Here is an 18,488-nt window from a genome sequence, read left to right on the forward strand (position 1 = left end):
TTATGAAAATTACGAACTGCAAATAATATACCACGATTTCTCTTAACTTGCAAAGTTCATTCCAAAGTACCAGAATCCTGCCTAGTTACTTCTTTGATTTATACTTAGAAAATATGTCTAATTATTCGATCATAATGCGAATGATACAGAAACAAATTAATATATAAAATAAGTACTTTATAATAAATAGTTACAATTAATTTCCACTTCCACCGCTTTTTGATTTGGGATTGCAAAAGGAGAAACCTTTCCTTTAGGGGGATCGCCTTTAATAATTTTCAGGTTTGAGACTAAGGAATACAAAGGAACTTTTCCTATTTTCCGCTCACTGCTATCCCTAAACTGGGGTAGGTCATGAAGTTATTATTTCATAGTCGAATGCTGGAATTTTAACTTTTGCAAACATTTGAATTTAGCTGTTTCAGGTGCTTCCAAGGAAGGGCCTCCTATCTGCGTCATACAGATAATTCCGTTACTGCACCATATAGATAGCGAGCTCTTAAAAACTTAAAAGAAAACGAATTCTATTATCTACATATACTTAAAGATTCTAAAGTTAAAAGTAAATTGGAGTCAAATCAAGGCTGTTCCTCAACTACATTAATATTAACAATCGTGTAAAAGGGGTTTAACACAAAATCAAAACATATCAAAATTAAAATAAGAATTTATAGTAGTACAAATTCTAAAAATAAAAATTAAAAGCAAAGGGAAAAAATACAAGATAAAAAATATAAAAATAATAATTAATCTTCTTTTATAGAAATTCTAATTCCGAACTCATCAAGGGAAAATGAATTAAAGCTTCTATATATATGTAATGGAATCCGTCTTAAAGTTTAAACACGTAAATGTAGTTCAGCAGGACATTTAAAGGGCCCCTAAGCCTTCGGGCCCCTATGCAACGGCATTCCTTGCATACCCTTATTTATGCCACTGCATCTGAGTTTATACATCATCTTTTGATACCTTTTCCAGGATAATTCTTTATTATCTGTTAAATGTGTCGTATCACATTTCCGATTGTAATTCAACAGAATTTCCCGTCAATAATTTTCCTATAACATCTGCTCCGATTAAAAGGTTAATTTCAGTTTCCTTTCGCAACGGATCAGAAAATTCGATTTCCTTTTCTTTTAATTCATTCAAAACCTCTTTATCCTTAACCTTAGGAATAAAACCGCAAATCCTTTTTTTTTTTTCAGAAAATGCTTCAAAACTACATGCGAACGTTCCCTTTAAATTGCTGACCTAGACCGAAAACACTTCATGTTGTTTAGGTTTCATTTCGTCCCCCCCAAACAGTGCATGTATAACTGTCTCCTCCCTAAGTGGAGATGCTTTAAGCTGACTCATCATACTTTCACTAACGTAGTTACTTTGGCTTCCGCTATCAATTATGCAGCGAATAATTTTCTCGCGACCTTGACACCGAACTCGAACGCAAAGTGTTTGCAAAAATGCAGTTTCGCTTCTGCCACAGTTAGAAGGAGAACTCTCTTTTGAAACACGTATCTTATCACTATTTTTTAGCTTTTGATTACACATTACATCAAAATGATTACAACTTTAAGAAATAGAACAACGTAACTTACCTTTCAAAAGACAAAATTTACTAATGTGACTCGCTCTTTTCAGACAAGAGAAAAAACACCTTTTTTCAATAACAATTGTTATTTTTCAGCTAAAGCATCTTTTTTTTCTTTTTTTTTTTTTTTTTTTCCCGGAGTAACATTTTTTACTAGAATGTTTCTTTTCACAAAAATTACAGTTCGGAATACTTTTACCTGAATTCTCAAGACTTACTAGAGCTGATACTGTTACGGGTTCATTTTGCTTTATTTGTTCATGGTGAAAGTCTTTCTTCCGATAGTTCTGTTGGGAGGCGAAACCAGCTCTTTCCACTAGAACCACCTCTTCACCCTTAACTTCCTGTATTAAGAAATTCATTAAATGTTGCAAGGATATAGTCCCTTTAGTTTCAATGGAGTCGTGATTTCGGCTTCTTTCCCACGCCATCAGTACTTCTTCTGGTAAGCAACTTTCCACTAAGGGTGTCAAAAATCGCCATATTTTTCTTGGGTTCTCTCCAAACTTTTTCCTTCTTGTTCATCATACAGGGAGTCTAGATAAGTTTTTGCTCTTCCGGTTACAGCGTTCTTCATCACTAGGCTTAACAAGTCTGTCACATAGATTTGCCAAGTAAATCTTCGCGTCCAAAGCGCTATCTTAGTTGTACGATAGCTTTGGGATAATTAGCTGCCGTTGCCGGAAAGCTAAGAAGTAGGCGTTCTGCCTTCGCTTTGGGTTCCATGGACAGCAACACATTTGATCTTCATCAGCGATACTTTTGTCGTCGTGGATTTTCTGGAACTGACTCCAAAAAGGTCAGGTAATCCTTAGCTTCCCCACTGAACGTTTTAAGCTCAATTTTAGGCAATTTAAATTTCCTCGATTCGGTGTTACTTGGAAGAGAGGAGGCTTGTATTTCCGCATCTATTTGAGGACACTGTTCTAGAAACTTATCTCGGTAATCCTCTGCTTCTTGAAAGTCATCAATAAATAATTTTTCTCCGTCTTTAGTCTGCAAAATCTGCTGCGAGATAGCAGTTTGACATACGTCAAGTCTCTGGAATTTATCACAAAGTTGACACTTCAAAATTGAAAGTATTTTTAAATCTCTTACTTCTTTAGTTAATTCACGTTCGGTTTTCCTTGAGGTTTCAGAAAACGCAATTCCAAGTCCTCTTCTTTGGGCCTTTAAAGCGATCAAATCCATCTTCAAAGTATATTCAAAATCGAAGTTCAAAATCAAAAATTCAATCGAAAAATACTAATTCATAGCAGCCGGTCCCACCTAGGGTACCACTATGTTACGAAAAACACAGAAAATATATAAATCAAATATATTCAAAACAGTTCATTCAATTTCGGGCTGCCTCTACCCAAGGCTGGGTGCATCTATAATAATAAAAGCAAGTGTAATGTGTCTGTCTGTCTGTCTGACCGAGCTCTCCAGCCAAATCTATCGCACGCAGGGACCTGGAATTTTTTATACGGAAGCACAAAGGGGCTGGCCACCAGACCTCGAAGCCCGATTTTCGATTTTTGAATTAGAAAAATTTTTAAAAAATTATTTATAATTAATTAATCACGGTTTTTTTTGACTCACTGATATTATTATTTGTTTTCAAATAACGTTCGATTGTAACAATTGATTTCTTTATTCTAGCGTTAGTTTGCTGTTTTGACGATACATTAAATCGATTAATTACAATTCATTTCTTTTTTGTAGCTTGTGGGGGGGGGAGAGAGAGACAGTCTACATGTCCTACACTACTATTCCTGCGCTATTCACTCATCTGCATTTTCTAAATGCACGGGCAACGCCGGGCGGGTACACCTAGTTATGAATAAAGACAAAAAATTCTTAATAAGCCATTCTTTATTTTCATCAAACCAGTCTTACGCTTCCGAGATCATCTTTCGTTCTGTCTACAAGCAAACCATTCGAAACACACAGCACGCCATGTACCTTATAAGAGATAGACTAACCCAGTAGGCGGGGCGCGCGTCACCAATATGTCGGCAAGAAAGAGTAGGGACGATCTGGTTTACTTTAACACTGAAACCTATGGCGTTTGTGTCACATAACTCTTTTTAATTATTAAATGTGATACATTGTATAGTGATGAGATTAAGAAAGCCACAGTTTTTCCAAATAGGATTTAATATATCTCATTAAAGTACTTTTTACTGCATTTTGCGCAATTTTTTCACGCGTAATTCTAGTACAAACATCTTTACTTTGGTAAAACGGTAAAAACTCTAGGCACAAAATTTATGAACTTAATTTTGCGTACAAATAACGTAAAATTAAATAAGATTGACAGTACGTGATACTTTGAAATAAATAAGGTAAAATTAAACAAGATCTGGTAACATTTTTTAAAAGATTTAATGACCATTTTCAGGGAGTGATTTTCAAAACTATAATAACATTACAAAACTATCATTTATTTGATTATATGATCATTAATTTATTAACATTAAAGTGGAATATTTATTTCAGTAATTTATAAAATTCAGAGCATAAAATTTTCTGAAGGGGGAAAAAAAGGTAAAATAAAATCTAGAAGCACTCAGATTTTATATTACGTCCAAAAGAAACTTTTTTTTAACGTGTTGTGTTACCTATATTTATTGAATATCATGTTCTTCGCCCGTAAACCACATACATTTGAAAACAGCATATCTTTAAAATTTCCGCACTCGAGATAAAACTGTTATTTTTCGTACAGTGCTTGCTCTGAACTCGCTGAGTTTGTTAATCAAAAATTCGTTAAAATTTTACAAAATAGGAAATAGATTAAAACAAATTCGAAATTCAGCCGTCCAGATGCCCATGCTCGGGTGGAGGATTACATTATTCAAAATTTGATGGCTCTAGATACTGTCGTTTTTGTCACAGTGCGAGAAACATACATGTCTTCATGCAGATTCTTCATTATTTAATTTCTTTAAATATAATACAGGGCGATAATATTTGGTAACAACAATTTGCAAGGAGACACGGACATTTAGAGTAAAACAGCGCAAAATGCCGCTTCGAAACTAACAGCCTTTCTGGGCTACCGCCCCTTTGGGCTAATAAATTAAATTAACAGCAAATAAAAAATCTTATGAGGAACTAAAAATAAATTTAAAAAATAATCACTATAAAATACAAGCAAAATTCATCATTACGGTTAAATGCAATTTTTTATTAGAATTAAATGTATACAAATTTTTAAGGGGTCAAAAGTGTTTATCACTGTGATGTATTATGAAATATAGTTGAAATAAAATTTCTTTATAGAAATTGTGCTATAATACTCATCTATAATTTAAAAAAAGCAGCACAATTTAGAATTTTAAACAAAACTTTCAAAAATTTGCTTTTAAATATTTTAGTATTTTTTACTTATTTACACCATTAAAAAGCATAAAAATTGCAAGAGAAAATTGCTTGTTTGAAATTTTCTATTAGTTCAGATTAAAAATATTATTTTCTAAAAGAAGTAATTACAAATTTCCTTACAGCATAGGCAAAGCTAAAAAAATATCCAGCCCTGAAAGCATGCAATAGGTTTATAATTATTTGGAATGTTAATTATGCTTGATAAATATGCTAAATTTTTAAAAATCAATCTCAATAATAAAAATATGTAGAAATTCTAATTTGTGGAATGAGGCGCTACAACCAGCTTTTTCTTGACAATTATGTATGCTGCAATAGGCAACCACTGTTAAATTTCTGCAAGTGGTCCCTACTCCTCCGGATGTGATCAAGGTGACAGCCGGGAACGGCTCAGACAAGGGAGAAAACGGGTTAGTCTATTTTCATTCGGGTTAGTCTATTTTTTATAAGGTCCATGAAGCACGCAGGTTGACGTCACGCAAGGTCCTTAGGTTCTACGGACCTTGGACGTCACGAACAGCAGGGCCTCGCGCCACTTATTACTTCAGTTCATTTCACAACACCGGTATCTGATAGACAAGACAGACAGACAAAGTAGACAGATGTCTTTTGTTGCACCTGCTAAGTCTTTCTGCACCGATGGGCGAAAAATCAAGCATAGGTGCGAAGGGAAGGTATATAGAAAGGGGGGCAATTTCGTATTTCAGAGGAGAGTAAAAAGGAACTTCGTACATTTTATACGAGTTCAAAAGGCCAGGAAGAAAAGATGGGACAAAATAAAGTAAAAAATAAATAGCCCAAAAGTAATGGAGAGAAAAAAAAATATATTTATAATTAAAAAAAAAAAGAAAGGGCCTATAGAAAGAAAAGGAAAGGAAGTAAGAGAATTTTGTTAAAAAAAAAAAAAAAAAAAAAAAAAAAAAAAAAAACACGATTGTGTCCATGAGTGTAGTCAAAGGAAGTTTTTTTATTTACATTAAATAGAGTCTTCCAGGTGTGTGTAATGAGTGTGTTTTGTAAAGCTGAATAGATGTGAAGATGGGGGAAAATTAATAATAAAATGTAAATATTGGGGGTCCAGTAACATAACAGTATAAGTCTAGTTTAGAAGCTAACTTATGCTATTACAGGGAAACTAAAATTTAAAAATTTTTAAATTAAACTTTTATTTTTTAACATGGGAAATAATATGTTTTCCTCTACCTTGAGACACAGTAACAGAAGACACATAAGATCAAGCTACATATAATATCATGCAAAATTACACATTAACTTAAGTAACATCTATTGCGGTATCCAACATATTCATATACTCAGAAAACACTATCAGATAAAATCATAAATCTAAAACAAGGCGAGAACACATGAGCAAAAATAAATAAATAAATAAAATGCAGTATTTTTTTAATTTTAATATTAATTAATTTTTTTAAAAAAATAAGCATTTTATTTATTTATTAAGTTAATGGTTATAATTTATTACATGTGTACTATTTTATCAATTTGAGGCACACTGTATTAATATATGCTTTTAATTTAATTTCATAGGAAATATAGATTAAAGGAGCAAAAACTACAAATCTATACATTCATTGAGGCCAAGATCGTGTTTTTCTCCTCTCAAGAAATTCTTCAAAGGCACCCCAATGGGTATCGCTAACAGACTACACTGCTGATAAGGGCTACTGATAAGGATAGCGTCCCTACAAAATGGTAACAAAAAAAAAAAAAAAAAAAAAAAAAAAAAAGAACCACATGATTTAAAGCAATTGCTAAGTATTTAATGCCAGAACATATTAAAATGAGCACAATAATAATGATCATAATAAATAAGTGAAAGGTACTTTAGTGACAAAGGGTTTAAAGGTACTTTAGTGACAGATATTTGATTTAGCTTAAAGAAATTCTACTTATCTGAATGTTCCGTTTTGGTGTTGTTAAAGGTTACAAAGAAGATAAGACCTATAGGTTCAGGAAATCTTTCGGATTTGAGAACGAGACAATGTAGGGGATATTCGGGAAAATTTTTCTTAAGTAGATGAACATTATCTGAAAAAACTCTTTGAAAATTTAGGAGCTCTTCTAAGATCCTGCCTCCATCGTACGTGATCACAGCGCCCTCTCAACACCGACACCGGTATCTGTTGCATCCAAGGAGGTTCTAACCTTCTTGGTTCCAGCTTAGGACGCAGACATAATGACATTCCATTTTATTCCTTTTATTATTATATTTCTGGCGGATTATTATAGCATTTGAGGTATTAAATAATGCTTTCCGCTGAAGAAAAGATAAATTTTTTCAGTGTATTTCGCTAACTTGAACCTGAATAGTTTAGACTCTCTCATAAAAGTATTTTTATGCGTAACAATTGACTGTAGATTTCATATTTATTGAACAAATTCTTCAATTCAAAGCAGGTTGAGTGAGCATGTTTATTTTGCGATTGAAAAGCTTCTTTTTAAAGGTCCTGTTGAGGTTTAAATGCCAAAATAATTCGTCAAGTATAAGTCAATTATGAATGGCAACAGGCTCCTCTGCAGATGCTTTTACTAAGTGGAAAAATTACAGAATTCTCTGGTTTGCGTGCGTCAAACGTAGGTTTTTGGTGGTGTCCGTTATTCATGACTGTTTTTCAAACATGAATACGATAAGATTTGTTTAAATGGGTAAGTACATAAAACAGAAAAATCAATTATGTAATCTGTAAAATGCTACTTTAAATTGTAAGTGTCATTCGTGAGTTGTTAAAATAAGCTTTTAAATTTGCACATCGACGTTCAAAATTTATTTTAAATGTATTCCCCCCCCCCAATCTCTTATTTATATGTACATATGATCTAAATACTATGATATGTTATTTACATAAATACCATTTCTGTGTGTCTTAGTATGCCCATGTCATTGTATTTTTGGTATCAGAATGACTTATAATATATACATATGTTAAAATTCGAATATTTCCATGCACTTTTATTACTGACTCATTAATGACTTAGCGGTACCTTAGGTAATTAAATTAGTGTGCTAAACTGTGATTGTTGTTTTCTTTTATCCTCCTTGTCGGAACGTTCGAATACTGCATTAAGAATCCGTAAGTGTTTTGGTACTTTTGATTTTCGATTATTTTGAGATTAAGCATTTCCACTTATATGGATTTAAGAAATTATGGAGTAAACATTATATATTACAGAATGTGTGCATCATTCTCTGTTTTTGTACAGTTAAAATTATTGCTTATAACTTAAACACGTTTATGGAATAGAATTTCAAAGGAAATTTTTAAATAATTGTTGTTTTGTAGTTTTGCTAAACTTTTGCTTAAACGTCTGTTTTTCAGTTAATTATTTGAAAATATCGTTTTGGAAACTTGTGTTTAGAAGTTAAGAAGAACAAAAGATAGTTGAAAATGCCATTTCGAAGTAAATGCAATTTATTTGAAAGTACCAATTTGCTTTCGTTGTATAAACGAGTTGGAAACAATAGTACTAGTGGTTAGAGTAAGATGTGGTGTAGAGTAAGATGTAGTGGTTAGACTAATATCTGTAGAGATTTTCGTTAAAGACTATTGTAGCAGTGATTTATCATCGTTTTAAGGGTGTTAGTGAAATATTTGATATGTGAGCTGGATATTACTCATTGCTGATGATTTTTTGCTATGTTGCAGAGATTTGTGGTATTAATGTCTAGAGTATTGAGCATTTTTTTAATTGTTGAATCACATGAGCACGTGCTTCCTTTGTATAGTTATTAAAATTCTGGCAATACCAGATTGCTTTGTTATTCTTTATAACTATGATAAACAATGTATTATATAGCATGTTGTAGAATGAAATCATTAGTTGATATCAAAGTATCAAATAATTAATCATAATTTTACATTGCTATATTGGACAATTCAGGTTACTATCTATATTGCTTATTATAAGAATACAAGTATGTGTCTATAATATAATTACTTGTTAAGAAATAAAACAAAAAGTGATTGGAATGTCTTTAAAAAAAGCTGTGCTATAAAATAATCTTTTGGATGAGTTAAAAGCAGCTTTGCTGAAACATTTTTCACATGGAGACCACTTTTGTAAATTAGAATTCTGAGGGACACTTTACTCTTGTTCTCTTAGAAAGCTGTTTTTTTGGCATACGTTACTACCAGCTTACTTCTATTTTAAAAATACAGTTAATTAAAATTGTTTTAATTTTATGTTGGTATTAAGTAATTTAACAGAACAAAATTTTTCTTGGTAATTAATATTAGTAATTAAAAATTAAAAAAAGTATTGTTACGTTAATGAGGTGTATCAGCCTGCCATTTTTCACATGGCAGTTCTGTGTTTTAATGGACATTGATAAGCATAAGTCTGAAATCAGAACAAGTTGATTTTGGTACTTTATTTGGTAAAAGTTTACAATTGGCTGCCCCTTGTTGGCCCCTTGGCGATTCTTTTTTGATGCCAATATCAGCACCAGGAAGGCACAATTTCAAGATGGCTTCAAATAAAAAATCAAAGAATTGCACAAACTCTGTGTCCATGTACACATCGATCTGTTTTCACTTAAAAAACATTCCGGAATTGCACAAACTAGGCATTGCGCATTGCCTTAAATTTGACCACATACACATCAATCTATTTTCATTTAAAAAAAATCAGGAAGCTAAAACAAAGTTAAAACTATCATAGTAACCAGAAATGAAGTTTCATTGGCAAAATTAAAAAAAAAAAATTGTCGCTAATCGAAGGGGCACCCAATTCTACACTAGAGCCCTTTGTTTTTGTTTGAGATAGTGATGAGAATCCTTTCGACACAGATATGTAGAAGTAAACTGGATTTTGATTTTTCGCACATACTTGTACAATTCACTCTGTCAATGAGGTCCACCAATTAACCATACCCTCTGCTTGAAATTTCATTTCAAGTCCAGTGTCATTTGAGAGTTCAATTAACTATTCTCTTTCATTCAATGAATTTTCATTCAGTTGTTACTTTCAACATCTCGGTGGAGGCAATCAGAAATTCATGAAAATTTATTTTGTTTAACCTTTGAAAAATAAGTTTCAGATTTTGATCTTAAGAGTTTTGAGATGTGAAACAATGTTATTGCGTAATTTACAATTAGGTGCCCCTTGATATTTTTGCCGAGTTTTTAATGCCAAGAATGGCACCAAGAAGCAATGTTTCAAAGATGGCCGTCATCCTGAACAATGTTGAAAACATATGTCACATAAGCAACAAAATTTTCATCTTGTGTATTTTTGTTTACATCTCATCGCCAGCATCTGATCACTGCTGCTCATACATACATAATGGAAATTATGTTGTCCCGGAATTGATCTTCCCTTCTGGTACTTGAAGTGCCATGTAAACTCAGCAAAGTAGGAATACAAAATGTCATCTGCCAACTGCCGAAGACCTATCTTGCGAAGCTCGCCGTTCTAGTGTAGAAATGATGCCCTTTGATTTGGCATCAAATACCAATGCTGGTACTGGTTTTCTGGTAATCCAGACTCGACTTCAGTGCTATAACAGCCATTTTTGTGTTACATGCCAATGCTTTTCTGAATCTGATTGGGGCCAGCCTATATTTGATGGTGCCCTCGCCAAGTTATTGTTTCACTTATGGGAACCTGAGTAAAGGGTGTCTGTTGGATTATCGCCAAGTTGTTTTTTCATTTATAATAACCTGAGTAGTTGAATGTTATGAAAACCCTACTAAGACGTAATTGATTGCGTGAATTTGACTGATGGATAGTGCATAGTGCTTTTTTATGTTATTTCATTGTTTAATTTAAAACGCAGTTTATTGAGATTATATATTTTTTGTGTCGAGTTTGTGCAATTCTGTGATTTTTTTTAAGTGAAAATAAGTCGATGTGCACATAGATACCGAGTTTATGCATTTCTTTGACTTGTTATTTTGGCTTTATTTAGTGGCGATTTTTGGCGCGAAAATCGCCGCTAAACAAAGCTAAACTAACATATCAAAGAATTGCATAAACTCTGTGTCCAGGTACCACCAAAAATCGCCAAGTTCGTCAAGGGGACACCATCGAATATAGTTTTACCTCTGATTGGAATCTCTCTTTATAGATTGAGGAAATTTTCATTTTTGTAGTTTTTATATGATAATAAATCAAAATTACTTTAAAATTAGATATATTATTGTTAGCAATATTAAGTATACAGGTATGTTTTGTTTATTAGTACGTCTTATAGTGTACCCACTAGATTGTGGCCAATAGATCTTGCAATTTTTCTGATAGTTATGCTGCATAGGAATAAAACTGTGCATTGCTAAAACATAGCTGTGTAGTGTAGAAATGTAATTGGATGATACGGTTGATCTTTACAATATGGTAACTGGTAGTTTGGCGACATTTTGGAGGCGATAAAGGTTACTACCTGGGACTTTGGTAATAATGTGAGCAGTACTCAGTTCCGATTACGCATTATTTTGCGTGAGGGAAATGAGAGATCATGGGATATGTCATGTGATATTAATGGACGAATTACGATTCTTTAATCGGAAAAGGGGGGAAATCGGGAAAAAATGTGGATATTTTGTATTTAGCTTTATCCTGTGTTGTGTGAAACAGTGTTGTTTAATTTTTGGGTCCCATGGCCCTAAATAAAGTGAATTCGAAATGGGTATTTAGGCATTGTGATAGAGAGAAGTTTGCTTTTTATTTAGCGGAGGAAGTATGGAGGAAAAATTCGCACAAAAAATCTTTCAATAATTTTATTGGAATGAATTAGAAAAGTGTATCCGCCACATAATCAAGATTCTGAAGAAGATTAGGTAAGTTAGTATTTTTAATTATTTGAGGATATTATTTTTATGCATTGTTCAAAATGTAAGGTGGAAATGAATTTGGTATTATTGGGAAAATTGTTATTAGCAATGATTTAGTTTAAAGTAATTAGGATTGTAAGGTAATTTTTATTAATTTAATGTATGTGCTCATTTATATTTTAAGTAGTGTTTTTGAATTTAATTATATTTTAATGAAATGATAGTTATTTTGTGAATTTTATGTTTGTAGGAATTTGGTATACGTTTCAGTTGAAATAAACGTGCATGGAAATAATTTAAATATTTGATACTAAGTATTTGTGATGCTTGCAGTATGAATTCGTTGGTGACGTGTATAACGTAATAGATGATTTAGAGGTAAAAGTTTTTGGATATTTTATTTATTTTATATGTGGAAATGTTCATATTTGTAAAGGGTAAATACTTTTTCGCGATCAGGTAATTTCATATATGTTCTTTTTACCGGGTTTAAAGATTGAGAAAATTGTCATGTATTTTCGTGAAATTTTTCTAATTTATGAGAAAAAAGCAGTGTACATGGATATAGTGAAGAGTGTGCGCAATGCCATTTTTGTGCAATTCTGGGATGTTTTTTTAAGTAAAAATAAGTCGACGTGTACATGGTTTAGTGATATTTTAATTAAATGATAGTTATTTTGTGAATTTTATGTTTGTAGGAATTTGGTATACGTTTAAGTTGAAATAAACGTGCATGGAAATAATTTAAATATTTGATACTAAGTATTCGTAATGCTTGCGGTATGAATTCGTTGGTGACGTGTATAATGTAATAGATGATTTAGAGGTAAAAGTTTTTGGATATTTTATTTATTTTATATGTGGAAATGTTCATATTTGTAAAGGGTAAATACTTTTTCGCGATCAGGTAATTTCATATATGTTCTTTTTACCGGGTTTAAAGATTGAGAAAATTGTCATGTATTTTCGTGAAATTTTTCTAATTTATGAGAAAAAAGCAGTGTACATGGATATAGTGAAGAGTGTGCGCAATGCCATTTTTGTGCAATTCTGGGATGTTTTTTTAAGTAAAAATAAGTCGACGTGTACATGGTTTAGTGATATTTTAATTAAATGATAGTTATTTTGTGAATTTTATGTTTGTAGGAATTTGGTATACGTTTCAGTTGAAATAAACGTGCATGGAAATAATTTAAATATTTGATACTAAGTATTTGTGATGCTTGCAGTATGAATTCGTTGGTGACGTGTATAACGTAATAGATGATTTAGAGGTAAAAGTTTTTGGATATTTTATTTATTTTATATGTGGAAATGTTCATATTTGTAAAGGGTAAATACTTTTTCGCGATCAGGTAATTTCATATATGTTCTTTTTACCGGGTTTAAAGATTGAGAAAATTGTCATGTATTTTCGTGAAATTTTTCTAATTTATGAGAAAAAAGCAGTGTACATGGATATAGTGAAGAGTGTGCGCAATGCCATTTTTGTGCAATTCTGGGATGTTTTTTTAAGTAAAAATAAGTCGACGTGTACATGGTTTAGTGATATTTTAATTAAATGATAGTTATTTTGTGAATTTTATGTTTGTAGGAATTTGGTATACGTTTAAGTTGAAATAAACGTGCATGGAAATAATTTAAATATTTGATACTAAGTATTCGTAATGCTTGCGGTATGAATTCGTTGGTGACGTGTATAATGTAATAGATGATTTAGAGGTAAAAGTTTTTGGATATTTTATTTATTTTATATGTGGAAATGTTCATATTTGTAAAGGGTAAATACTTTTTCGCGATCAGGTAATTTCATATATGTTCTTTTTACCGGGTTTAAAGATTGAGAAAATTGTCATGTATTTTCGTGAAATTTTTCTAATTTATGAGAAAAAAGCAGTGTACATGGATATAGTGAAGAGTGTGCGCAATGCCATTTTTGTACAATTCTGGGATGTTTTTTTAAGTAAAAATAAGTCGGCATGTACATGGTTTATGTGTATGTGTTATTTTGAAAAACGCTAAAGGAGTATGGTATTGTGCATTTTTTCCCAATTTTGCAGTGAATATTTGTCATGATTAAGCAGTTTTGTTTGATAAAATTTCTAGCATAAGTGTAATTCGGCTAGTAGATTGTTGGAAGAAGTGTTCAGTAGATAAAAAGAAAAGAAACATGTCTTTACTTCGTGAAGAGAAAATGGCGGCGGGGAAAAAAAAATAGAGGGTTGCTGTAGGAGAGTTGGTTGCCAAATTTTCGCCAAAAAATCGCCAAGTTACCATAATGTAAAGATCAACCGATGATACTTTATTTGGATCTACATTGTTGTATGTCCTGCAGTTGACAGTGTATGCATGAAGTAAAAGCATCTTTGCAGTTTTGGATAAGTCACTATTTTTCCAGTTTGTGTACTTTAAATAGCTTATTAGATATTTAATTTAATTAAAATATTTGCCATTTGGTTAACTTGCAGGTTTTCTTGAGAACAAAATAAGTTACTTGTTCACGTGTAAACCTATATTAAGGAGCTATGTTTTTATTTGCTAAATAGATTTAAAATAAAAAAATTTAGAACTAGAAAGGTAGACATCATTTTTTGTTGACATTGCTGGAAATGAAGACCTTTCATACTATGAAATGCATACATTATGCCTTAGCTGTACATAACTTAGTTCGGTAAAAGCGTATTTACGGGTAGCCCTTGGCGAAAATTGCCGATTTTTGGCGGTACATGAATACCAAGTTTGTGCAGTTCTTTGACTTGTTATTTTGTCTAGGGATTGCACACTTCCTTGGATTTATCCATACACACATCGACCTATTTTCACTTAAAAAAACATCAGAGAATTGCACAAACTTGGCATTGCGCACTCCCTCGACTTTATCCATGTACACATAGATAGATTTTCGTTTAAAAAGTCAAAGGAGCACCCAGTTCTAGGTAAAAGTATATTTACGGAACATTCAACTACTCGGGTTACCATAAATGAAGCAAATTGGCGATAATACAAGGGGTAACCTTCAGTCTACTCTATCCCGTAGTTCTGCTGCAGAATAATGCAGTTACCTGTTTGCGTCAGAAATACTGTATTTACTCACAGATTTTTTTCCTCTTATTGCCCTAATTTTATTGCTTGAAAGCCGAGAGGAGAAAAATATGTGATGTAAACTATTGCTGAAGAGATGACTTAATTGATGAACATACTAGATTAACAAGCACACATAAAAACACATTATATTTTTCAAATGACTTATCACTTTCAATAATATTCTTTTTGCTTATGTACAATACTTTCATATTTGTGCATAAGTTTACATTTTTATTATAAATCAGAAATTTCTGAATCATTTGCTGGAAAAACTAGGGGGAAAGTTACATGAAGTGAAGAAATAGGCAAGTAAATACAGTAAATCTTGATGACCATCATAAAACTCAGCTGTAATGAAGATAGAGAAGTAATTTGAAAATTCGTAGGTCTGTGAAAGGCCTTTGGTTGCATCTTCTTTGTTTTTAGTTATAGCAGGTAGGTTAGATCACATTCATTTGCACCATGTAATAAAACTTTTGTATTTTTAGAACAATTAACAGTCTTGTTTAATATCACTTCATAGCAGGAAACATGGTTAGAATTCATTACATCAAAAGTCATCAATTATCTTTTCTCATGCCTTGATTTAAATACCCAGTGATGATTTTTTGGATGAGCTTGAAAAAGTGTAAGGAGTTTGATATAGTTGTGTATTAGTCCTTTGACTGTGAAGTTAATATTTTAGTATCTTGTCAAGATTAGCTCAGCACATGTAATTTATTAGTCACTGTTAATCTCGACTCTGTCAAAGCATATGTATTGTTGTATTATTTTAACAAATGTATAAAAAACTGATGAAATCATTAATTTAATAAGTAATGCTAATCGAGTCAAGCAAACTCCTTTTTTGGGTATACACAGGACAATCAAACTAATTTTCAATTTTTGAAATTAATTTGAGCTTATTTTTGTAATTATTTTTACAGTTTTTTGGGTGTTTTTAATTTTTCTTGAAAGGTGTGTTCCCTTTTACATTTTATAATTTTTCCTGTAATTTTACTTTTTACTGTTATAAGTCTCATTTTTTATATTTATTTTTAATTGTTTATTTATTTCAAATTTCAGTTTTAGAACTTGGACTACTGAAACAGGTCGGGAAAAGAGACAATAAATTGTTTTAGTTACCTTAAATGATTTAATTACGTTTTTCCGTTCTAAGCCTCGGTGAATTAGTTGGAACGAAACTTGTTTTAGCTTATCTAGTTGATCAACATTGTTTGAAGCTTCGAAACACTTTTCACTTGAAAAGTTCTGTTTTGAAGCTCTGAACAAAAGATATTAACCTATATTTTGATACTGCTTGTATGCCGTTTCACCTATTTAGTTCTTAAATTTATTGTTCATATTTAATTATTATCAAGAACACTGCGCCAAAAAAAGAGGGACAATTTTATATTTCCCGTTCTGTTGGGCCGATTGACAAAATTCAAATTGCGTTTTTCATGTCTCGAAAGTGTGACTTAGGATATATGTTAGTTTTATTTATGTAGGTTGGGGCAAAAGTCATAGCAACTATTTTATTTCTTGAAGATACCAGTCCGGTTGGAAAATGTGACATATACATATGAAAGGACAAGGTTGTAACTACATGTGTGGACAATGAATAGCACTGAAATATCGTAGCACACAAATTTATTACGGTAGTATACAGGGCAATATGGCCTTCACCATGCAAAAGAATCATATCACAATACACATAAAGTTGACATGACAAACCTGTGCCTGAACACCCTCAATGTAGTCCCCTGCTACTGTCACCACACGCTGCCAACGATGTGGGAGGCGCTGAGTACCATCAGCCTCAGCATTTGCCGTCCCATGTTTGAATCGGGTCATCTGTTGGCACATAGCATCAGCAATGTCCTCTCGTGTTGCAAACTGCCTACTACGAATTGGTTCCTTATTCTTGGGAATGAGATCAAAGTCACAGGGTGAAAGGTCAGGAGAGGGTGCTCCAATTCTTCCCATCCCCAAGTCGGAGTAGCTGCCGTACACACTCTGCTTTATGTGGTCTTGCATTGTTGTGCAGAATTATTGCACTGTCCACAAGATCCGGACATTTATCCCGAACGGCACGTCGTATCTGTCGCACCAGGAAGTCCCTGTAGTACTGTGCGGTCACTGTTCTGCCATGAGGAACAAAGTGGCAAACAATGACACACCTTACGTCATAAGCGAAAATCACCATCAATTTGACTGAGGAAGGATTCTGACGGATCTTCTGCTGCTTTGGTGATCCAGGATGTCGCCACTCCGTGGACTGATGTTTCAGTTCTGGTTCGTATGCCCTGGCCCAGGGCATACGAATTCAATTCTTGTCACGAATAATCGATTGCGATTATTCGTGACAAGAATTGATCGTCGTCCTGTTGCCAACATGCAAAGTGGTCGGAGCATATTGCATAGCACACCCACCTTTGAACTTACGTCAGTGCATGCGGTATCCACCACAAAGTGATTTTGCGTAGCTGTAGCTCATTACGCAATATCCTGTGGACGGTGCATTTATCGATGCTACTTCATTCTCTAACTCCAGTAACATCCATCGTCTGTCTTCATCCATGAGGTACTCGATGACGGCACGTGCTAAGTCAGTTCGCACACTCACTGGTAGTCCTGAACATTGCTCGTCACTGGTTGACACACGTCCTTGCTGAAACTTTCCTACCCGCCATGTTACTGTACAATATGGTAGGGCATTATTCCCAAGGGCTTCTACTAATTCACTGTGACATTCCATCGCATTTCTCCCTCGGAGAACGGCTATTTTGATGTAAACGCGCTGCTCAACACTGGTTACTTCCATCTCGCACGACACTCACCAACTGGCTGATTTCAGAGCCCTTACTACCACAGAGCCAGCTATCACAGAGCTATCTGTTGTTCTGCATACACACAATGCCTGCAGAACTTCCACACAACACATTTACGTTTTGTGGTCCATTCACATATCTGCAAGAAAAAAATAGTTGCCATGACTTTTGTCCCAACCCTCCTATAACATTGTTCTAATATAGGTATTTTGACTCAAAATCGGGCTTTTTCTGAAATAACATACCAATTTTTTCCCATATTTCGATTCTACAATTCAAATTTTGCTTAGATATTTTGTAAAATTTGGTGAGAAATTTACAGAGAAATTCAAAAATTTATCATGCCGCAATTTTTTCAGTTTGTGCCAAAAATAATTCACTTGCCGAACTTCTTAAAATATGGTAACCAATTTTCCTGTCCCTTCCAATTATGCCAGAGAAGAACACTTCGCTCCTACCTTTTTACATTGTGCGTGAGCGGAAAAAAGTCGCAGTGTTCCTACTTTCAAAGAATTTTAGCAAAGTGGCTAAATTGCATGTGATGTTTTATCACTTTCAACAAATATGCCAAATTTCAAAATGCTGCAATATATAAATTCATGTATATGTTCGGAAATTTTGAATACAAAACTGTAATTTTTTTTTTTTTTACATTTATGCTTAGAAATACTTCTACTTTAAGATAATTGTAAAAATTTTATAGATTATAAATTAAAATTTTTTTTGAAAAATTTATAAAAATTATTTAAAGATACAAATTTTAAAAATAAATCATAAGAAAGGTGAATTTTATGTGGAATGAACTTGAGTTTCGAAGTGTGAAAGGAAGCATCAAATAAT

The 18,488-nt window shown here is 32.8% G+C and overlaps 1 protein-coding gene across 2 annotated transcripts in view; it reads left to right on the forward strand.

Moving 5' to 3' along the window:
- Window positions 1–7,487: 7,487 nt before the first annotated feature.
- LOC118192343 (uncharacterized) overlaps window positions 7,488–18,488 on the forward strand; it is a 288,524-nt gene continuing 277,523 nt past the window's right edge. Inside the window, exon 1 of one of the 2 annotated variants that reach the window (XM_035363282.2) lies at window positions 7,488–7,627. The gene's annotated coding sequence lies outside the window, so the exon portion shown is untranslated. The remainder of the gene's footprint in view (window positions 7,628–18,488) is intronic. The other variant, XM_035363285.2, reaches the window with a different exon arrangement.

Source organism: Stegodyphus dumicola, chromosome X1 (assembly GCF_044657685.1).
Source record: "Stegodyphus dumicola isolate Sdum_Otavi_A_Nest chromosome X1, ASM4465768v1".
In the NCBI taxonomy this organism is placed as follows: Eukaryota; Metazoa; Arthropoda; class Arachnida; order Araneae; family Eresidae; genus Stegodyphus; species Stegodyphus dumicola.